This window comes from Oryctolagus cuniculus, chromosome 5 (assembly GCF_964237555.1).
Source record: "Oryctolagus cuniculus chromosome 5, mOryCun1.1, whole genome shotgun sequence".
Lineage (NCBI taxonomy): Eukaryota > Metazoa > Chordata > Mammalia > Lagomorpha > Leporidae > Oryctolagus > Oryctolagus cuniculus.
Window position 1 is genome coordinate 111,453,667 of NC_091436.1, and position 24,327 is coordinate 111,477,993.

At 37.4% G+C, this 24,327-nt stretch overlaps 1 long non-coding RNA gene across 1 annotated transcript in view; it reads right to left on the reverse strand.

Annotated features, from left to right (window-relative positions):
* Positions 1–490: 490 nt before the first annotated feature.
* Positions 491–24,327, reverse strand: part of LOC138849745 (uncharacterized) — a 37,932-nt gene continuing 14,095 nt past the window's right edge. The window contains exon 2 of the long non-coding RNA XR_011388874.1: positions 491–648. This is a non-coding gene — a long non-coding RNA (uncharacterized lncRNA). The remainder of the gene's footprint in view (positions 649–24,327) is intronic.

The following is a 24,327-nucleotide window of genomic DNA, read 5'->3' on the forward strand; positions in this document are numbered from 1 at the left end:
CTACCTGATACCTTCACCACACCCCTGTGTGACCTCATGCTCCTACCTTGCCACATCTGGGTGCCCACCAGCCAATCAGGTTAATTAGCCACTCCCCTTTGGAAGTGGGTTAAAAGCCTAGGACATGGTGTGTCCGCCCCTCTCTTCTTTTCCCTGGCCTCTTGCCAGGAGGGGGTTTGCTGTAGCCCTGTGCCCCTAGGCTTCCTGGCCTAGATGCTCTTCCACCTGGCTGGCTCCTGGTGCTCGATATGAACCCAGATTTATGCCTCTCTCTCTTCGATAAAGCTCTCACTTTCCTATGCATCTTTCGCACTAAATCCTAAAATTCATGTGGAAGCACAAATGACCCTGAATAGCCAAAGCAATCTTGAACAGAAAGAGCAAAGTTGGAAGCATGGCAGTAACTTTCAATATATACTTTGGAGCAATTTTAACCAAAACAGTGTGATATTGGCATAAAAACAGACACACAGACCAATGGAACATAATGGAGACTTCAAAAGTTAATCCATTTATTTATAGCCAACCAATCTTTGACAAAGATGCCAAGGACATTCACCAAAGAAAGGCAGTCTTTGCAATAAACAGTGCTTGGAAAATTGGATTTCCATACGTAGAAGACTGCAATTCAACTTCGTACTTCTTATCCTATACAAAAATGAATTCAAGATTAATAAATATCTAAATGAAACTACTGAAATAAAACATTCATGATAGCTTAGGCAACATTTTTTTTAATAAGACCCCTAAAGCAGAGGCAACAAAAACAAAAATAGAAAAATGAGATTATATCAGACTAAGAACCCTCTAAACTACAAAGGAACAATCATCAGAGTAAAGATAAACCCACAGAATGGGAGAAAATATTTATAAACTATGCATATGACAAAGGATTAATATCCAGAATATATAAGGAACTGAAAGGATTCAACAAGAACAAAAACAATCCAGTTAAGAAATAGACAAAAGTTCTGAATTGACATATCTAAGAAACACAGATGGCCTATAAATGCATGACAACTGTTTCAATATCTCTAGCCGTCATGGAAATGCAAGTTAAAATCTCAGTCTAATTAGAATGGCTATAATAAAAAAAATTGCTGGTAAAAATGAAAAATGTCAGGAAAAGGGACCTTTATATTGTTGGTGGGAATATAATTAGTAAAGGCATTATGGAGAACATTATGGAGGTTCCTCAAAAAATAAAAAACAGACCTATTATATGAGCCTGGTATCCCAATTATGAGTACTTATAAAGAAAGTGAAATCACCATGTCAAATTCTACACTCCTGTATTCACTTCAGCTTTATTCACAATAGCCAAGGTATGGAATCAACACTGGTACCCATTAATGGATTAATGGATAAAGAAAATATAGTGTACATGCACAGTAGAATATTACTGTCATAACAGGAATCAAATTCTGATATTTATCCAAAATGGATGGAACTGGAGATTTTTATGTTAATTGAAAAAGACCAGACACAGAAAGACAAATAGTGAATTTTCTAATATATGGAAATTTTAAAGACAGTTGACCTGAATTAGAATAGTGATGACTAAAGGTTACAAAGCGTGGGGGTGTTACAGGGAAAATGGAGGCAAAGACAATGATCTTGGTTCTTGCCTCAAGTAGAAGAATCTCCATACAGACAAGGCAGTGAGCAAATCAAGATTTACTTAAGTCAGAATTTTCTGCCTTAGCAACCAGAAGGGGGGCTCCAAGAAAGTAAGACCCAAGAAACTGATGATGGAGTCTTTTAAGCATAATTTTGGGGAAAAAACAATCAGAGGATGGGGACAAAACCCTGAATCAAAAGGCTGGAATTGTAATCCTGTCAAGCTTGCTCATGAAAAAACAAAGTCAGCAGTAGGGAATGACTGGGAAATTCTCCTTTCTATGGTCATGATAAACTCAGAAGGGTAGAATCACTACTTCCTTGTTATTATAAAACCAAAAACTCAGAGTAGGATTGACACGTTTGTCCTGCTAAAGGCAGTTTCTGAGGAGAAGCATGTATTTTGTATCCTCTTAAAAAGACTTTCTCTTTCCTAGCCCAACCTAACTGGACCTATCTACTTCATCACAGTGTCAGGAGAACACTAAGAACCCAAACTAGAATTATGATGTTGTGAAGGAAATAGAGATGAAGAGCATAAAAGACATTTCAAAATAAAATAATGAACTCTGAGATTTACTGAAGTCAGAAATAAATATATTTTATCCAACATCATACGCACGCTATTTGGGTCTAGAGTTAAGACTATGTAATTATAAGCCTGGAACACTGTGTACAGAAAAGACCACAAACTAAAATTTAAAGACGGCTGGCGCCGTGGCTCAATAGGCTAATCCTCCACCTATTGGCAACAGCACACTGGGTTCTAGTCCTGGTCAGGGCGCCGGATTCTGTCCCGGTTGCCCCTCTTCCAGGCCAGCTCTCTGCTGTGGCCCGGGAGTGCAGTGGAGGATGGCCTAAGTGCTTGGGCCCTGCACCACATGGGAGACCAGGAGAAGCACCTGGCTCCTGCCTTTGGATTGGTGCGGTGTGCCGGCTGCAGCGCGCCAGCCGTGGCGGCCATTGGAGGGTGAACCAACGGCAAAAGGAAGACCTTTCTGTCTGTCTCTCTCTCACTATCCACTCTGCCTGTAAAAAAAAAAAAAAAAAAAAAAAAAAAAAAAAAAAAAAAAAAAAAAATTAAAGACAAGATTGTTGTTATAAAACTGTATTACAATAAGGAAGTTAGTGAATGCTTAATAACCAGGTGCTGGGAACCAATCAATATTAGTGCTTCTTTATTCTCCATTTTACAAATGACAAAACTAAGGCTGTGAAAAAAATAAATGACTTGATCAACATCCCTCAGTCTTTAAGTAAAGAAGCATGCAGTTATTTTAATAGTAAAATAATGTATATAAAAAAAGTTTTTACTGTTCAAGAAAGAAAAATTTTTCAGTTACTACAATTCCAAATAACTACAATATAGAACAGAAGCATAAACTCAATATTAAAGAGATTAATATTGACTGATAGCATCCCATGGAGTATTGCCTAGAGTTTCCCAATCTGAGATGGTGTTCAACTTTTTAAAGAGTTACTTTATTTATTTGAAAGGCTGAGTGACAAAGAGAGAATGAGAGATAGTGAGAAAGAGATCATCCACCCGCTAGTTCACCCCCCAAAATGGCTGCCACTCCCCAGGGCTAGACCAGGCTGCAACCAGGAGCCAGGAATTCCATCCCGGTCTCCTATGTGGTTGGCAGGGACCCAAGAACTCAGGCCATTATCTGCTGCCTTCTCAGGCACATTAGCAAGGAACTAGATCAAGCCAAGCAGGCAGGACTCAAACAAGCACTCTGAATATGGGATACCAGTGTCACAGTTGGCAGTTTAACCAGCTACACCAAAATTCCAGCCTCAGTTTTTAAATATAACATATTATAGTACAGGGTGTACTGAAAACTAGCCATGGTCCAACCAATGTATCTCCAAGTTTCAGCTTAGCATACTAAAATAAAATGTGCTTTAGTTTACAGTAGCATGTTCTAACATTAAATAAAAACAGAATAGTAATCCTAATATTACAACCAAAATATGTTATCTGGTCATTTAATATAGAATAAAATTCTGAAGTTAAGGAGGTAAAGTTCTAAGAAATACAGATAGAATTTATAGGCTGTGTTCCAAGAATGTTGGCTACTTGCTTCTGAACTACAGTGGTTTCTTCATTCTCACCTAATTATTAAAACCATTCATATTCACAAAGACAATTCAGAAGTTTTCTACCCAGACTATGGAAACAAAACTGTATTTGTAATTATTAGTTGGGTGTTGTTTCCATTTTTAATAATTTATTTTTAATTAGATATACCCCTCTCCTAAAAGGGTTACTCACAATGATTTTGAATCTCTATAGAGAAAAATAATTTGGATCCCTCCAGAACTCATCAGCCGTGGAAACAGAGGAAGCCAAATTAACTTCCAAAATTCACTTTTTCTACTTGCTCTTGGAAGGAGGACAATAATTCCAGAAAGTTTCCTGCCCAGGTATTTCCGGGAATCCCTGAAACAGGAAGAGTAAATCGCCTATATTATGTGACCCTAATTTCTACTGGAGATGCTTTCCTGCAGGAAAATTCTCAGTTACTGACATAGCTTCCCGTGACCTTCTCTGAAACCCCTGTGCCTATGTCAAGATACTGCCTCTGTAGTCCCAAAATCAGAGGATTCAGAACTATGCCCATCGCTACCTGAGATCTGAAATGTACTGCACATACCCTGTGCAGTCCTCTGTCATAGCCCCTGCAGCAGACCAGCTTGTTCTACAGTGTCATGGCATTTCTCATCAAAGCAGCTCTTTCATTGTTCTCCCCTAACTCTATCAGACCTGAAGAATCAAAACACTATACCCATTCTTCTTCCTTCATTTTTCATATCACCATCCCATCCCCAGTTGCTCCCATAATTGCAAACAAAGGCCTTTCTGCTCTAACTAAAACAAAATCTCAATTGCATAATAATGTATATATATTCTTATGGGTAACCAGCATACTAAGCAAAAAGCATTACTCAGCAAAAAGTAAAACCTTAAATTTGATCTCATCTAGGATCTACATGAAATGATTATGGACTGATATTATTTTCATAACTTAAACATTACAAAACAAATACCTGAACCATACATAGAAGCATAGACATAAACCACACGGATACATCACAGCATTAAAGGATTAAATACTAGTCAAAAATACTTCTCTACTTTACCTAAAGAAAAATGAATGACCTAAAGGAGGGCCACTGGCTATTTCAGAAGCATAGTGTGGAAACTGAAGAGCTGATATATTTCAATAAGCTTTTTTTGTTTTTCTCTGAACTTGGGATTTACTCCCTGCTTGGTTAGTTGGTCTCCTATAAATCCTCTTTTCTTTGGATTTACTTTCTGAATAAATTCTTGTTATATTGTGTGTGAATCCTAAAGCTTCTGGATGTACTTTGGATATAAAATACAAAAAAAGTCATTATTTCCCTTATATCCTTTTTTAAAAGACCAAAGTAATGTGTCTGAAATAGAAGTATCTTACTCTGAAGCAAACTGTGAAATTATAGAAGTGAGTTCCTATATAACTATACATATATGCATGTATGGAAATAACCCAAACAAGTAAAAGCTTCAAATATAAATTGTCTAAAAGCATTGATAGCTTTGTCTATGAGGGCACTTCAAATCGTTCAAGGGAAAACAGAAATAAAAGATCAGTTTATTTTGGCATAATAAGTTTTTGAAATGTGAGGGAACTTTAAAAAGCTTATGGAACTGTGCATTATGAAGAAAACTATATGTGGATTTCACTTTTTTGCACCAAAATAAACTTATATTTAACTCCATTTCCATAAACTTTTTGAAATCCCCTCACAGATGTACATGTGTATGCATGTAAAACAGAAAAATAGATATACAGATGTAAATGGGTATATGTATAATCCATACATGTGTTTTTCATGCAAACAATAAGAATCTGCTTTTTTTTCTAACACTGAATGATTTTTACCACATTTGCACATATATTTGAGACAGTTTAAGTTTCAGTCCATATGAATAAAAGAAATAACTTTCTTTCAAATTCACTCCTAAGAGTAATTTTTAAAGAAGTTTACATATGATTCCAAAATTAAATTCAAATAAGCAGAATTTTTCTATTAATTTGGTTCATTCAAGTATCTAAATATTCATTTGCTGCAATAGTTTAATAATCTATCCTGAAAATGAAAAAAGGGGAAAAAACATAGCTGGAAAATAGCTACAGGCTTTTTCTGGGGAAAAAAGAGGCAGCTATTTTTAAGGAAAAAGATTAATACGATTAAGGATATTAATCAAATAGTAGAAGTAGACTGTGGTCAAATTTTGAGATGTATCTCAAGGTAACATAAGAAAGTGACATGATTTGTCAAGTCCAAAATGGAGTTTGTGGTCATGGATTAATCAAAACTAAAAGTATTTATCTGAAAGTAAAAACATAGTATTTTAATTTAATAGTTGATTATAGAGTTTATTTGAAGTAGAATTAGATTCACTGAGGCATCAGATGAGACATTAGATAATATAACGAATTCTGTGGTTAAGAAAATATTTTAAAACTACAGATCTAAATATGATTTGGAGGATAGCACTATGGTGTAGTAGGTTAAGCCTCCTCCTGTGGTGCTGGTATCCTATATGTGCACCAGTTCATGTCCATGTTGCTCCTTTTCTGAGCTAGCTCTATGCTATGGCCTGGGAAATCAATAGAGGCTGGACCAAGTACTTGGGACCTGCACCCACGTGGGAGACCTGGAGGAGGTTCCAGGATCCTGGCTTTGACCTTGCCTAGCCCTGACTGTTGCAGCTATTTAGGGAGTGCACCAGCAGCTGGAAGACCTTTCTCTCTCTGTCTCTTCCTATCACTGTCTGTAATTTTACCTCTGAAATAGATAAATAAAATATTTTTCAAAATATATGGTTTGAAAATACAGATTCTCCCGAAAATCCTGAGCTAAAAGAAGATAAAGCATTTGCATAAAGTAATAAGATGTTCCATTTCTCCTCTGCCAGAATAGAGAGATGACATACTGAGGAGCTGTATAGAACAGAGCTGATAAACAAACTTGGGTCCCTGTATAATAAAAAATTTCTGGACTAGGGCACAAATAATTACTCCCATTCTACCTGGAAAAACTAATTAAGGTAAGTTCAACAAACAAAAATTAGTTAAAAGTATGCCAATCTCTACTTAGTATCTTAAGAAAGGACCAAAGAATAATAAAATCTCCAAACTCACAGCCAAACATCTTTAAAATACTGCCCATTCAGACTCCCTGGTATAATGCTCCCCTTTTCCTACTCTAAGCTTCTAATCCAACAACGTCCCCAAAGCATTGTTACCACCTCACTTTGTTACTGCTGATTCGAACCCTGGGGACTTGTTCTGTCAACAACAAAGTAAGTAGCCGATAAATGAGCAAACAAGAAAGCATCCTAGCATCACTCATTGGAAAAAGTGAAGAGACAGAAATTCCTACACCTGATAGGCCAGGCGGGCATCTCAGTAAAATACTGCATTCAGCCTGGGGTTTTTATGGACATGAGTAAGAGTTCTCCATTTCTTCTCCCCTCCTCCCTCTTCTGGGAAAGTGTTTGTGGGAGAGTTTCTGATGAGGAATTCCCCTTAAACAAACCCTTCTGGGCAATACTGGCCATCAGGGTTCTTATCTATTGGAGAAGCAAATGACTCCTTCAGTCCGGTGATTATGACCTTGTTGGACCAGCTGTATTTCTCCCTCGATTCAGTGAATTCCTTTTTAGAAAGGACAGCAAGGATACCTTTGGCTAGCAGACAGACAAGAAGTTATTACCTACCGTGGCTGCCTTAACCATTCCTGTTCATCCTTGTATCCTCACACCACATTATCTGCTTCCAAGAGATGACCACAGGGCTTTTCTACTGCTGCCTGCTAGGAGAAAGCTTCCAAAGAAATCTGGAAGTCTTCTTACCTCCACAATTTCTCATCCCTTGTCTGGGAGATAGAGTTGTTCTCTTTCTGTGAGTCTCATGAAGAATTTGTGTATATTAAATTTATCATGTCAGAATTAGCCTTCTAATAATGTACTGGGAGTAAAAGGAATGTGCAAAAGAAATCAACATTTGGTTGCGGGGCATACATTACTCTTCTCTCCTCCATTTTCTTATATGGCTGATGATGTTTAAAGATGAGGAAGGCAGAGTTTTTCTTTCAAAAATTAAAAAGCAGTGTGCATATGCTTAGTTTACTGAAGCTGATTCAAAGACTAGCAAACAGCATTCATGACAGGTATCAGGACTTTACGTACTTTTATAGGGTAGAGTAGAGGGGGAGGGGAAAGTATGAGACCAGAAAGCCCAAGTATATTGTATTCTTACAATGAAGTAATGTCTGTACTAAAGTGGAATGGAATCCAGAAAATAGATTAATGGAAAGGAGAAAACAATCTTTGCAGGATTCGTAACTGAATCTAGGAAACTCCATGTCACCTAGAACCTACCTAGAAAAAAACGCTGTGTCAAGAGTTTCCTGTTATATTCAGCTGGAGATCCATGCAATCTATTTGGAAGGTTTATGAAAATTTGATTTTAATTTTTAAATAGTAAAAATATTGTTTAGGAAGAAATTAATAAAAGTATCACTGAACCTGCATATACATACACATCCACACACAGTTTTTAATCAAGTCTTAATCTCTACAAGCCTGAGGCTTAGGGGTAAGGGATGAGGGAGCCATGTAAATACCCAGATGAAGTTATAATAACAAGCTGGGGTTGAGAAAGAGACAAACTGTCACAAAAGCTAGCCATAAAGTTCATAGTAACTAAATGAACACAGATGTACCCTTCAGGATTGTTCCATGAGCATAGGATATTCTTTTATATTATCAGTATAATTCTATCTTTCTTGTACCAAAAGCATACTATTGAACACATAAAAGGTACAGTTCTTAATATATAGAATATTCCAACAAAAATGAGTCATGCTTCTGAATATTATTTCAAGTTAGTGACAGCCATCTAAATAACTCTTGTATTCATAGTGCTTTTCAACACTGGGTGATTTTGCCCCACAGGAGACATTTGGCCAATTCTGGGAACATTTTGTTTGAGATAGGAAGGGTGTTAGTAGCATCCAGCAAGCATGCTGCTAAATGCCCTGCAATACGCAGAACACTGCACTACAAGAAAGTTATTCAGCCCAAAATGTCAAAGATTTTTAATCTGGAAGCCCTGTACTAATCAATTAAAAACACTTGTTAATTTGGGGAAATTCTTTCCCCTCTGCTTTCTAGTCTTTCTATCCCCTACTCCAAATCCATTCAGTAATCTTCATTCAGAATGTTATAGTCTACAAGGTTTAATATGATTGCTTTTGCAGGATTTCAGTTCCTAAATAAACAAGTTCATCTTAAAAAAAAAAAAAAAAGAAATCTTGGGGGAGGGGAAGTCTGGGGTTGTGGTATGGCTGGTTAAGCCATCACCTGGGACACCAGCATCTCATATGGGCACCAGTTCAAGTCCCAGCTGCTCCACTTCTGATACAGTTCCCTGCTAATGTGTCTATGAAAGCAATGAGCCCCTGCACCCATGTGGGAGTCCCAGAATAATCTCCTGGCTCTTGGCTTCAGCCTTGCTCAGGTTTGGCAACTATGGCCATTTGTGGGTGAACTAGCAGAAGGAAGTTCATTCTGTCTCTCCCTCTTTCTCTGCAACTCTTTCAAATAAATAAATCTTTTAAAAAAATCTTGGAGTGGATATTTGGCGTAGCCATTAAAGTTGCCAGTGGGGATGCATGAGTCCCATTTCAGAGTACCCGGGTTTAATACTGGCCCCAAGGCAAAGGGGATGGCTTAAGTAGTTGAGTTCTTGCCACACATTTCCTGGCTTTATCCCCTTGGTCTTTGAATGCATTTCAGGAATGAATCAGTGGATAAAGGGTGTGGGGTATCTGTCTCTCTTTCTTTAAGTAACTTTTTTTTTAATCTTAAAGCTATTGCCTCTTGGTGAAGCATTTAAATGAGTCAAGAAGAGTCTTAAGCCTATAACAACTACAATAACCTTTTAGGAATTGCCTTTTCCTGAACATTCTTTCTCTACAATGCACAGGCTAACAATGCAACTCTTGATGTGCCTGAAGCCAGGTGTCCTCCTCAGCCATTGTTTGTAAGCCAAACCTTTTCTACCTGGGGTGCCTTGATTTGTGGAAACCACTTATTCTCTTTTAAATGTTAGAAGCTCAGCAGGTCAAAATATAAACATTTTTTTTTTCAGTGGGGTTCAAAGAACATGAAAAGGACATAATCAAATGCCATCCAAATTGCAAAGCCATAGGTTCCAGACCTCACCAGATTTCAGTTTTGTGACTATTTTATCAAGCATTGGAACAATAGAGAGCAGCTGACCTGCTTGGCTTAGTTATCAAAGGAATCTGTTGTTATCCTGTAAGGATGAAAGTGGGTCTGTGTGACAATTTAACAGCAAAAGCCATTTCTTTCAATTTTATACTTTAAAAACTGCCAGGTAATTAGCTTCACAGCAGTTTTGTTGGCAAAGTAATACTACAGATAAAATGAAACATTCATTAATAATTGACTGTGAAAACTGTAGTTAAATACAGTTGAGCTAATGTAATCACTAACAGAAGAATAAAGAACAGAATGACTGTCAGGTGTTGGAAACCAGAAGCAATCACACAGAACTCTGAAGGACTGAAAAATGAAAGAAAGTGGGAGATCAAAAACAATAGATTAAAAGCATTATTTACATTATATATACATGGTAAAGATATATGTATATATTTGTATATTTATGGACTAAGCAATTGATTATAGTATGTAAAATACTTATTCAAAAAGTCCTTGATTTACATGAAGACTCAAATAGGTAAAAGAACACACAAAGGTGATAAATAAACAAAGCCCATCACAGCATAGGATAAATACACAGTTAGGCCAGTGATAACTCTGCATCAAAGCAGCCACTTTCAGTTTTAGGTCTAAACCTTGTCCATTTTACAATCCTGTAACTATGACTGTTAATGACTCTACTGACCCATTAAAATGTGACTGTTGTTTTTTTCTGCAATATACAGTCTGCTAAATAATTTTGGACCAAAAAATGGTACCAAGTGAAAGAAATCCCTGGATAAATAAACCCATCATCTGCAAAATATTTGCAATTCCTTTTATGTAGAAAACAAAATAAAAAAGCAAAGGAAATATTACCCTCTCCCTCAAATGGATGCTGTTTGTATATCTCAGCTTTAATATCTAGGTTACCCATGAATACTGAGAAAAAAATCAGAAACAGAAATGGAGGAGATGAACCCCGCACTAAAGATAATTTCTTAGCTTTGTCACTTGTACGCAGTTAAAAAATGATACATGTTTAAATTGCTTTGATCTGAGAATCACTAAATAGAATCAAGACTTTGTTACAGATAATTAAGTGTCTTTGAGGATAAATAGTAATTAATTTTCTATTTTTTGTAATGGGGAGACTCAGATACTTAACTTGGTGCAAAATTGCTATAGGCAAAACTCAGAAACAGTATCTGGAATTTCATTATCCTATTCTAAGCATCAGATCACAATATATCCTTAGGAATTATATTTATTAAATTCTATTAAAAGAGAATGCTATGAAGTTGCAGAAAAACGATATAGCCCAGGGATATAAGTCATTAGAAAAAAACACTTTGCAGAATATTTTTGATGCACCTATGGTGACATTAGAGCATCAACAATTTAGTTTAAACTGGTCCATAATTTCTGGTGCAATTTAAGAATAACTGCTAATGTGTTTTTTAGATTGCAATTTTAGAGTCATTAAACCTTAAAATTCACTATTGAAATATTGAAGCTCTTCATTTTTTTTAATGATTTATTTATTTATTTATTTGGAAATCAGAGTTATACAGAGAGAGAAGGAAAGACAGAGAGAGAGAGAAGTCTTCCATCCACCAGTTCACTCCCCAATTGACCACAATGGCCGGAGCTATGCCAATCCGAAGCCAGGAGCCAGGAGCCAGGAGCCAGGAGCTTCTTCTGGGTCTCTCACATGGGTGCAGGGGCCCAAGGACTTGGGCCATCTTCTACTACTTTCCCAAGCTATAGCAGAAAGCTGGATAGGAAGTGGAGCAGCCAGGACTCGAACCAGCGCTTTTTTGGGATGCCAGCACTGCAGGCGACGGCTTTACCTGCTATACATAGCACCGGACCCTTCATTTTAAAATGTGAGAAAGGAAATGCCTAATGTCTTTTCTGTACTTTTATTTTTAAAATTTATTTATTTATTTATTCAAAAATCAGAGTTACAAAGAGAGAAGGAGATATGGACAAAGAGAGAGAGAGAGAGAATCTTCCATCTTCAAATTCACTCCCCAAATGGCCTCAACAACCAGGGCTGGACGGGCCAAAGCAATGAGATAGGAGCTTGTTCCATGTCTTTGAAGTTGGCAGGGGCCCAAGGACTTCTGCTGCTTTCCCAGGCATTAGCAGGGAACCAGATAGGAAGCAGAGCAAGGGGGGACTAGGACTGGCACCAGTTGGGATGACAGTGATACAGGCAGTTGCCTAACTGAATATACAACAGTGCTGGCCCCTTCATGTTCTTGATCAATGACAAAGAGCTCTCCAGATCTATAAGAGGAAGCTATGATTTGGTTCATCACATTCAGAATGGAGGGAGGGGAAAAAAAGAAAAGTAAAAAATCAAACAGCGTGAGTTTTTGACTGTTCCAGTTTTCAAATTTATACACATAACAAATGCCTTTCTGATTTAAATATCTTATTCACTCTAGATTCCAAGGTTCATCCTGGATTCCAAGGCATGAACAATGTAGAACTGACCACATTTAATTACTAGTGGATTGTTATATACAAATTTATCTTTTATTTAATGAATATAAATTTCCAAAGTACAGCTTATGGATTACAATGGCTTCCCCCCCATAACGTCCCTCCCACCCGCAACCCTCCCCTTTCCCACTCCCTCTCCCCTTCCATTCACATCAAGATTCATTTTTGATTCTTTTTATATACAGAAGATAAGTTTAGCATACATTAAGTAAAGATTTCAACAATTTGCTCCCACACAGAAACATAAAATGAAAAATAATAGATGATTTTTTAAATGATGATGAAATCAGATCAGACCTATTGTCATGTTTAATCCCAGTGAGAGTCAAGTTGGGAATTAATAATTTTTTTTTTACAGAAGTTCAGTTTAGTATACATTCAGGAAAGATTTCAACAGTTTGCACCCCCATAGAAACACAAAGTGAAATATACTGTTTGAGTATTCCTTATAGCATTAAATCTCAATGTACAGCACATTAAGGACAAGATCCTACATGAGGAGTAAGTGCACTGTGACTCCTGTTGTTGACTTAACAAATTGACACTCCTGTCTATGGCATCAGTAATCTCCCTATGCTCCAGTCATGAGTTGCCAAGGCTATGGAAGCCTTTTGAGTCCTCCGACTCTTATCTTGTTTAGACACGGTCATAGTCAAAGTGGAGGTTCTCTCCTCCCTTCAGAGAAAGGTACCTCCTTCTTTGAAGACCTGTTCTTTCCACTGGGATCTCACTCACAGAGATCTTTAATTTATGGTTTTTTTTTTTTTTTTTTTTTTTTTTTCCCCAGAGTGTCTTGGCTTTCCATGCCTGAAATACTCTCATGGGCTTTTCAGCCAGATCCGAATGCCTTTAAGGCTGATTCTGAGGCCAGAGTGCTATTTAGGACATCTGCCATTCTATGAGTCTGCTGAGTATCTCGCTTCCCATGTTGGATCACTCTCCCCTTTATTTATTCTATCGGTTAGTATTAGGAGGTACTAGACTTGTTTATGTGCTCCCTTTGACTCTTAGTCCTTTTATTATGATCAATTGTGAACAGAAATTGATCACTTGGAATAGTGAGATGGCATTGGTACATGCCACCTTGATGGGATTGAATTGGAGTCCCCTGGTATGTTTCTAACTCTACCATTTGGGGCAAGTCAGCTTGAGCATGTCCCAAATTGTACATCTCTTCCCTCTCTTATTCCCACTCTTATGTTTAACAGGGATCACATTCCAGTTAAATTTCAACACTTAAGAATAACTGTGTATTAATTACAGAATTAAACCAGTCATATTAAGTGGAACAGACAAAAAAAATACTAAGAGGGATAATGTATTAAGTTGTTCATTAACAGTCAGTGCTATGCTGATCAAGTCACCGTTTCTCATAGTGTCCATTTCACTTCAACAGGTTTCCTTTTTGGTGTTCAGTCAGTTGTCACTGATCAGGGAGAACATATGATATTTGTCCCTTTGGGACTGGCTAATTTCACTCAGCAAGATGTGTTCCAGATTCCTCCATTTTGTTGCAAATGACTGGATTTCATTGTTTCTTACTGCGGTATAGTATTCTAAAGAGTACATATCCCATAATTTCTTTATCCAGTCTACCATTGATGGGTATTTAGGTTGGTTCCAGGTCTTGGCTATTGTGAATTGTGCTGCAATAAACATTAGGGTGCAGACCGCTTTTTTGTTTGCCCATTTAAATTCCTTTGTTTTGCCCATTTAAATTCCAAGGAGTGGGATGGCTGGGTTAAATGGTAGGGTTATCTTCAGGTTTCTGAGGAATCTCCAGACTGACTTCCATAGTGGCTTGACCAGTTTGCATTCCCACCAACAGTGGGTTAGTGTCCCTTTTCCCCCACATCCTCGCCAGCATCTGTTGTTGGTAGATTTCTGTATGTGAGCCATTCTAACCGGGGTGAGGTGAAACCTCATTGTGGTTTTGATTTGCATTTCCCTGATTGCTAGTGATCTTGAACATTTTTTCATGTGCCTGTTGGCCATTTGGATTTCCTCTTTTGAAAAATGTCTATTGAGGTCCTTGGCTCATCTCTTAAGTGGGTTGTTGGTTTTGTTTTTGTGGAGTTTCTTGATTTCTTTGTAGATTCTGGTTATTAACCCTTTATCTGTTGCATAGTTGCAAATATTTTTTCCCATCCTGTAGGTTGCCTCTTCACTTTCCTGACTGTTTCTTTTGAAGTACAGAAACTTCTCAATTTGATGCAATCCCAATAGTTGATTTTGGCTTTGACTGCCTGTGCCTCCCGGGTCTTTTCCAGAAACTCTTTGCCTGTGCCAATATCTTGAAGGGTTTCTCCAATGTTCTCTAATAACTTGCTGGTGTCAGGTCATAGATTTAGGTCTTTAATCCATGTTGAGTGGATTTTTGTGTAAGGTGTGAGGTAGGGGTCTTGCTTCATGATTCTGCATGTGGAAATCCAGTTTTCCCAACACCATTTATTGAATAGACTGTCCTTGCTCCAGGAATTGGTTTTAGATCCTTGATCAAATATAAGTTGGCTGTAGATGTTTGGGTTGATTTCTGGTGTTTCAATTCTGTTCCATTGGTCTATCCATCTGTTTCTGTACCAGTACCATGCTGTTTTGATTACAACTGCCCTGTAGTATGTCCTGAAATCTGGTATTGTGATGCCTCTGGCTTTGTTTTTGTTATACAAATTGCTTTAGCTATTCGAGGTCTCTTGTGTCTCCATAAGAATTTCAGCATCATTTTTTCTAGATCTGAGAAGAAGGTCTTTGGTATCCTGATTGGAATTGCATTGAATCTGTAAATTGCTTTTGGGAGAATGGACATTTTGATGATATTGATTCTTCCAATCCATGAGCATGGAAGATTTTTCCATTTTTTGGTATCCTCTTCTATTTCTTTCTTTAAGATTTTGTAATTCTCATCGTAGAGATCTTTAACTTCCTTGGTTAAGTTTATTCCAAGGTATTTGATTGTTTTTGTAGCTATTGTGAATGGGATTGATCTTAGCAGTTCTTTCTCAGTCATGGCATTGCTTGTGTATACAAAGGCTGTTGATTTTTGTGCATTGATTTTATATCCTGCCACTTTGCCAAACTCCTCTAAGAGTTCCAATAGTCTCTTAGTAGAGTTCTTTGGATCCTCTAAGTAAAGAATCATATCGTCTGCAAAGAGGGATAGTTTGACTTTTTCCTTCTCAATTTGTATTCCTTTAATTTCCTTTTCTTGTCTGATTGCTCTGGCTAAAACTTCCAGAACTATGTTAAATAGCAGTGGTGAGAGTGGGTATCCCTGTCTGGTGCCACATCTCAGTGGAAATGCTTCCAACTTTTCCCCATTCAATAGGATGTTGGCCGTGGGTTTTTCATAAATTGCTTTGATTATATTGAGGAATGTTCCTTCTTTACCCAATTTGCTTAGAGTTTTCATCATGAAAGGGTGTTGAATTTTATCGAATGCTTTCTCTGCATCTATTGAGATAATCATATGGTTTTTCTTTTGAAGTCTGTTAATGTGATGAATCACATTGATTGGTTTGCAAATGTTGAACCATCCCTGCATACTAGACTTTCTAATGTGTTTGTCATTTGATCTATTGAGCTCTTCATTTCATTTTGATTTCTCTTTACTATCACACTTTCCTGTTCTACTAGTTTCTGCGTTTCATTTTGATTCTTCCTTAAAAGTTCATTTTCACGAGAGAGATTTTCAATCCTGTCCAATAAGGATTTCTGTAGTTCAAGGATTTGCTTTTGAAAACTTCTAAATGTTCTTATCATAAATTTTTTGAAATCTGTATCTTGCATTTCTTCTATTTTATCATCTTCATAATCTTGGCTTGGGGTGTTTTGTTTATTTGGAGGCATCATAGTGTCATCGTTAATCTTGTTCCCTTGATTTTTGAGTTTGTTGCTTGGCATAGTTAATTCTTCTTCCCTCACTGTGCGTTTTTTTTTTAATTTTTTTATTTTATACTATGTCTGTGTTAAGTGAACTGCCTGCTGTTGGAGGAGCCTTGGAGGCTTGAGATGTGTGTGGCCTGAGAGCTCTGCTTGGTTCTTCTGGGTTACGGGTGTGCAAAGGTGACACCCTCAGGTTATGCGTGGTAAAGCTCTATTTATTTATTTATTTATTTATTTTATTTTATTTATTTATTCAGGAGGTAAGTAATACCGCACCACACAGCTGTGCAGAATTGATGGTATTTAGCTTCCGATCTCTGGCTTCTACCCAAAGAGTTTGTGCAGGCTCTGTTTCTCCTCTGGACTCCCACTGTGTTGCCTAGGCTACTGAATTGTAGTGACTCAGTTCCTTAGCTCTCCCCTGTTGTTATGTAAATCCAGAGGTGGGCCTGCTCTTTGTCTCTTGCTTGCCTTTGCAAGGTTGGCAGAGAGAGTAACTCGTCTGTACCAGTACCCCCCCACCTTTTTTCCTTCTCTCCTATAGTCAGTCTGGTGAACTTTCCCGCTCCCCTCTGATTCTGACCACCGTTTCCCTGCCAATGTCTCGGGTTACTGAGCTCACCTCCCCTTCCAGCGCTGATGTGTGGACTTGGAGCCCTGGGCATCCCTGCTCTCCCCGCTGGTGTCTGTGTGACATCCACTCCCCTTCCTGCACTGGCGGGCAGACCCTGCGGCTCCCGCTGCTCGGCTTCCGCGTGGTGGGCGACCTTGTTCTCCCAGTAGGTCCTCCGAGTCACAGCCACTAGATCCGGAAGAGTTTCCTCTGCAATTTTTTCCTGATCCTTTTTCTGAGGCTACTGTAACTCCACTTTTATTAAACTAAATTTTCCCAGAGTATCGGTGCATGCCCTCACTACTCCGCCATCTTGGCTCTGCCCCCTGGATTGTTATATACAAATTAAACTTTCATTTAAATAAAAATAACCCAATTATTTGTCTTCAAGTGAGATAAATCATCTCATTTTATAAACCAAACATAATTTAGTTATGAAGAAAGATGGATGGCTTATTGCTCAAATCCATGCATTTCATAAATACAACATTAGGAACATAGTGATTCTTCCTACTGTATCTGCCCTCCCACCCATGCTGCCATCTTTCTTCCTCCTTCCTCTCCTATACCCATTATTTTTTATTAAGATCTATTTTCAATTAACTTTATTCACATATGATTAACCCATAGTAAATAAAGAGTTCAACAAATAGTATGGAAAAAAAAAAAACCTTTTCCTCAATGGTAGAGAAAAGGGCTATTCAAAGTCACTGCATCTCAAAGTGTCAATTTCACTTCTATAGATTATCTTTAAGGTACTCAGTTACCACAGATTATGGAGAACATATGATATTTTTCCCTTTGGGACTGGATTATTTCACTAAGTATGATGTTCTCCAGATTCATCCATTTTGTTGCAAACAACAGTATTCAATTTTTTTTTACCAGTGTGTAGCATTCTGTGGTGTACATATCCCATACTTTCTTTAGCCAGTTTTCAGTTGACAGACATTTGGGTTGATTCCATATGTTAGCTATTGTGAATTGAGCTGAAAAAAACATGGGATACAGATAGCTCTTTCATATGCTGATTTAACTTCTTTTGGGTAAATTCCCAGGAGTGGACAGCTGGATCCATATGGTAGGTCTATATTCAGATTTCTAAGGTAACTCCAAACTAAGTGTTTCTTTTGCAGTGCAGAAGCTTCTCAATTTGATGTAATCCAATTTGTCAATTTGGCTTTGATTGCCTGTGCCAATATCTTGCAAGGTTTCCCCCATGTTCTCTAATAATTTGATGGAATAAGTTCATAGATTTAGGTCTTTGATCCATTTTGGGTAGATTTTTGTGTAAGGGGTGTAGGGATCTTGCTTCATACTTAGGCATGCAGAGATCCAGTTTTCCAAGTATCATTTGTTGAAGATACTCTTCTTACTCCAGGGATTGATTTTAGCTCCTTTGTCAAAGATAAGTTGGTTGCAGATGTGAGGGTTGATTTCTGGAGTTTCTATTTTGTTCCATTGGTCTATCCACCTGTTTTGTACCAGTACCAGGATGTTTTGATTATAACTGCCCTGTAAGACAAATCTGGTATTGAGATACTACTTGCTTTTGTTGTATAAAGCTGCTTTATCTATTCAGGGTCTCATGTGTTTCCATATGAATTTCAGCAGTTTTTTTTTTTTCCTATATCTGAGAAGAATATCCTTGGTCTTTTTATTGGGATTGCAGTTAATCTGTAATCTGCTTTTGGTAGTTTGGGCATTTTGATGATATTGATTCTTCCAATCCATGAAAATGGAAGATTTTTCCATTTTTTAATGTCTTATTCTATTTTCTTTCTTTAATGTTTTGTAATTTTCATCATAGAGATCTTTGATATCCTTGATTAAATACAAGATATTTGATTTTTTGTAGCTATTGTGAGTGGGATTCCTTTAAAACTTCTTTCTCAGCCTTCACAATATCTGTGTATACAAAGGCTATTGATTTTTGTGTGCTGACTTTATATCTTGCTACTTTACCAAACTCTTTTATGAGTTCCAATAGCCTTTTCGTGGAGGCTTTTTGTTCCCCTATATAAAGCATCATGTCATCTGCAAATAGGGATTGTTTGACTTCTTCCTTTCCAATTTGTATGCCTTCGATTTCCTTTTTTGCTGAATGGCTCTAGCTGAAACTTCCAGGACTATATTCAATAGCAATGGTCAGAGCATGAATCCTTCTTTGGTTCCAGATATTAGTGGAAATGCTTTCAACTTTTCCCCTTTTAATAGGATGCTAGCTGTCGGTTTGTCATAAATTGTCTTAATTGTGTTGAGGAATGTTTCTTCTACCCCAAAATTTGCTTAAAGTTTTCATCATGAAAGGATGTTGTATTTTATCAAATACTTTCTCTGCATCTACTGAGGTAATCATATGGTTTTTGTTTTCAGTTTGTTCACACGATGTATCACCTTCACGGATGTGAATGTTGAACCATCCCTGCATACCAGGAATAAATCTCACTTGGTCCCACTGAATGATCTTTCTGAAGTGTTGCTGGATTTGATTGGCTAGTATTTTTTGAGGATTTTTGCATCTATGTTCATCAGGAAAATTGGTCTGTAGTTCTCTTCCTCTGTTGAATCTTTTTCAGGTTAATTAGGTAATTAAGGATTCCTGCCCTTTCAATTGTTTTGGAGAAGAATTAGAGTTGGTTCTTCCTAAATGTCTTGTAGAATTCATCAGCGAAGCCATCAATCCTGGGCTTTACTTTTGGGAGGGTCTTTATTGATGATTCAATTTTGGTCTTGGTTATTGGTCTGCTTAGGTTTTCTCTGTCTTTGTGCTTCAATTTAGGTAAGTTGTATGTGTCCAGATATCTGTCCATTTCTTCTAGGCTTCCCAGTTTATTGGCATACAGTTATTTTTCATAATTTCTGATGATTCTTTTTATTTCTGCGGTGTCAGTTGTTAATTTTCTTTTACATCTCTAATTTTATTGATTTGGGCCTCCTCCTTCTTTCTGGTTAGCTGGGCCAATGGTGTGTCAATTTTGCTTATGTTTTCAAAAAACAAGCTCTTTGTTTTGATGATCTTTTGTATTTTTTGTTTTAACTATTTTTATTTCTTCTCTAATTTTTTTTTTTTTTTTTTTTTTGACAGGCAGAGTGGATAGTGAGAGAGAGAGACAGAGAGAAAGGTCTTCCTTTGCCGTTGGTTCACCCTCCAATGGCCGCCGCTGCAGCCGGCGCACCGCGCTGATCCGATGGCAGGAGCCAGAATCCAGGTGCTTTTCCTGGTCTCCCATGGGGTGCAGGGCCCAAGCACCTGGGCCATCCTCCACTGCACTCCCTGGCCATAGCAGAGAGCTGGCCTGGAAGAGGGGCAACCGGGACAGAATCCGGCGCCCCGACCGGGACTAGAACCCGGTGTGCCGGCGCCGCAAGGTGGAGGATTAGCCTATTGAGCCACGGCGCCGGCCCTCTTCTCTAATTTTGGTTATTCTTTTATCCTACTAATTTTGGGTTTGGTTTGCTATTTTTCTAGGTCCTTGAGATGCATTGATAGTTCATTTATTTGGTGCCTTTTCAATTTCTTGATGTAGGCATCAATCAAAATAAACTTTTCTCTTAACACTGCCACTACCATGTCCCATAAGTTTGATATGTTCTGTTGTCATCTTCATTCATCTCCAGAATTTTTTTGACTTCTCTTTTCATTTCTTCTATGACCCATTGTTCATTCAGGATCTTGTTGTTCAGTCTCCATGTGTTTGCATATGTTCTCAAACAGTTTGTGTGTGTGTATGTGTCTGAGTGTGCAAATTGCTAAAATATTTACTTAGTATATATATAGAGTTGGTCTTCTGTGTATAAAGTTAATTGAAAATGAATCTTAATGGAGAATGGGAGAGAGAGTGGGGGGGGGGTGGGAGTGGAGGTAGGAATGTGGTTATAGTGGGAAGAATCACTATATTCCTAAAGTTGTACTTATGAAATTTGTACTCATTAAATAAAAGGTTTCTTTGACAAAAAAATATGAAGCTGGAGGAAAAACAGAATAAATCATAGCTTCTCAAAGAAAAAAAAATGTGACAGCCAGAAAATATCAATGTATTTGTTTGAATAGATCACCATACTTCTAGTGTACAAAAAATAGAATGCAGTACATCCTATTTAACTAAATAATTATTTTTATGTAAATTACCATTATATGTATATAATATGAATACAAAAGTAATTGAAAAATCCACGCCAAAATGCTTATTGTAACTACTTTTGATTATTTTCTTCACTATACTGTCATAAAATTTCCAGCATTATTATAATAAGTATGCATTAACCAAACATATTAGTGTTCTGTAGAGAAACAGAGCCAGTAGGATATGAACTGTGTAGAACTACGTGTTTATGTGTGGAGAGAGAGGAAAGAAAACAATAAAGACAAAATATAATTCCTTATATAAATATCAACAGATGAAAAATATATATAATATAAATGAAGATTTATTATGGGAATTGACTCATGCAATTATGGCAGCTGAGAATTCCCACCATCTGTTGTCTGCAAGCCAGAGAATCAGGGAAGCCAGCAGTATGATTCAATTTCTCAAAGGCCTGAGAAACCCGGGGGGCTGCTGACATAAGACCCAGAGATCAAAGGCCAGAGAACAGGTATCTAAAGTCCAAGGTCAGACTTTTTCTTTGCCCTTTAGACCAATTTATTTTATATCCACTGAAGCTATCACCCCACAAAGGACAATCAAAGTTTACAGCTGGTACAGGTATGCATAACTCAAGACACTTATAGTCCATCGTGCCCCATGCATAACAACTTTGCAGCTGAAATTTTTTAAAATTTACCAAACTAAAACAAAACATTCAATGATACAAAATGAGACATTGGTGTAACTGTAAGTTGACTTTTTTAAAAATGGAAACATCCTGTTTTCAAAGATCAGTAAGATGAAAGGGGGGGAATACACCCTTCCTCTACCTTTTTGTGAAATAATCTCCCTCTTTAATAAAAAACCTTTTGGAGAACCTGAGCCTGGATCAAGGTGAACCTATTTTAGACTAGGCCCCCATCTTATTTTATTTTCTTTTCAACTTTTATTTAATAAATATAAATTTCCAAAGTACAACTTGGATTATAGCGCTTTTCCCCCCATAACCTCCCTCCCACCCACAAACACCCCATCTCCTGCTACCTCTCTCACCCCACTCTTCATCAAGATTCATTTTCAATTATCTTTATATACAGAAGATCAATTTAGTGTATACTAAGTAAAGATTTCAACAGTTTACACCCACACAGATATACAAAGTATAGAGTACTATTTGAGTAGTAGTTTTACCATTAATTCGCATAGTACAACACATGAAGAACAGAGGTTCTACATGAGGAGTAGGTGCACAGTGACTCTCATTGTTAATTTACAATTGACACTCTTATTTATGATGTCAGTAATCACCCGAGGCTCTTGTCATGAGCTGCCAAGGCTATGGAAGCCTCTTGAGTTCACAAACTCTGATCTTATTTAGACAAGGCCATATTCAAAGTGGAAGTTCTCTCCTCCCTTCAGAGAAAGGTACCTCCTTCTTTGATGGCCCGTTCTTTCTGCTGGGATCTCACTCACAGAGATCTTTCATTTAGGTCATTCTTTTTGCCACAGTGTCTTGGCTTTCCATGCCTGAGAAACTCTCATGGACTTTTTAGCCAGATCCAAATGCCTTAAGGGCTGATTCTAAATAGGCCCCCATCTTGTAACTCAGGCCTGACTGGGCCCTGAACCCTAAGCCAAAAGATCGAAAAAAAAAAAAAAGGCATCAACTCCAAAAGCCATCCTTTACTATGTCCACTCCCACCACTGGATGTACTAATCAATTTTAAGAGATGTTCTTTGAATTTCCCACGAAATGAGATGATTTGCTGACTGATGCTATAATGTATAGAATGTCTCTGAAAACCCTATATAAAACCCGCAAAGAAAACAGGAGGGGTCCCCATCAGAAAACCGCTGGGATGGTTGGAGGCGTGGACTCTAGCCTCTAGCCCGGGCTAGAACAATAAACCTCTTTGCTTTTGCATCACCAAGTCTCTCACTGGGCTAATTGAGTCTGATCTGAGTCCAGTCTAACACTTTAGTGAAAAGTAGCTCATCAAGTCTGAAGACAGCCAGTGCTACCACAAATATCAATGAATACCTATTTGTATTAAACCATATGACATTTAGAGATTTTCCTTCTTAAATAGAATTATCACATCATATACAAGAATTGTTGGTACTCAGTGTTTAAAATTATTAGAATTTTCAAGGGCCTGGATGCCAGCTCATTCACTGGAATATTTCCAGGACAGAGCACACACCTTTGGCTCATGACACAAGAGAGTATTCAGTCAATGTTATTTTAATAGAACTGATCTACTGGACTAAATATATTGCAGTCATATGATAGTAGAGGAGCTAATTACATAAATTATCACTTTAAGGAAAAGATATAGAGCTTTCATTATAAGAAATTCTTAAAGTTAACAACCACAGATCAGGAGAGAATAGAAAGAGATGAATTTCTCTACCTCCCGTGAACAGCTCGGCATCCTTAAAACTCATGGCTCCTCTGTGCTAAAACCATTTCTTCACTGTACATAAACTATCTATTTTCAAAGTATAAGCCTGCAATTCTATTATTCATGTGTGTTCTGCAGGTTGTAATGCAACTTCCTCGGCAGAACTGGCATAAAATAGTTAGTTTTACAGAGCAAGGAAGATCTAGCATAAAAATTATATGGTGGTAATAATAATTATCATAGTGATCACAAAAGCAAGCATATATCAGACACAACATGCAACATAAAACGAGCTTCTACCTTGACAGATTTATCTGATCTTCACAGTCAAGACAAATGAAACAGTAAAGAAAAACTATAAGGAGAACTGAATATCCATCAAGAAAAAAATATCTGAAAATAGGTACATGTGGTTAAAATATGCAGATAATGGTTTTTGGTACCACAAAACATCCCTTATCTCTCTCATCCATGCGCCTGTACTATTACATCAAAACTGATAATAATCTGTGGTCTCCCATCCAAGGTTGATGCCTGAACTTACTGTACTCCTACCCTACAGACACTGAAGGAAGTGAAGGAATGTCAGACAGGATGGATGTGTTTGTCAAGGGAGAACAAAAAATCCCACTTTCTATCTCCAGAATTTTAAAGTGGATTTCTTTATTCATCTTGCTTGTGATAGTATGATTTTACATACAGAATAATGTTACAGTGTGAATGCTTACAGATAAGCTCTTAACCAGCACATAGTCTCTAACCGCAGTTGATCACATGCAAATACACACAATATTTGTAAATAATAATCAAAATGGCACGTTGTGTGCGTGTATATGCAAAAATTGAAAACATTTACATTAATTTCTCTACTATAAATTCTAAATTGTGATCCTTTACTGAGAGAACACAGAATGT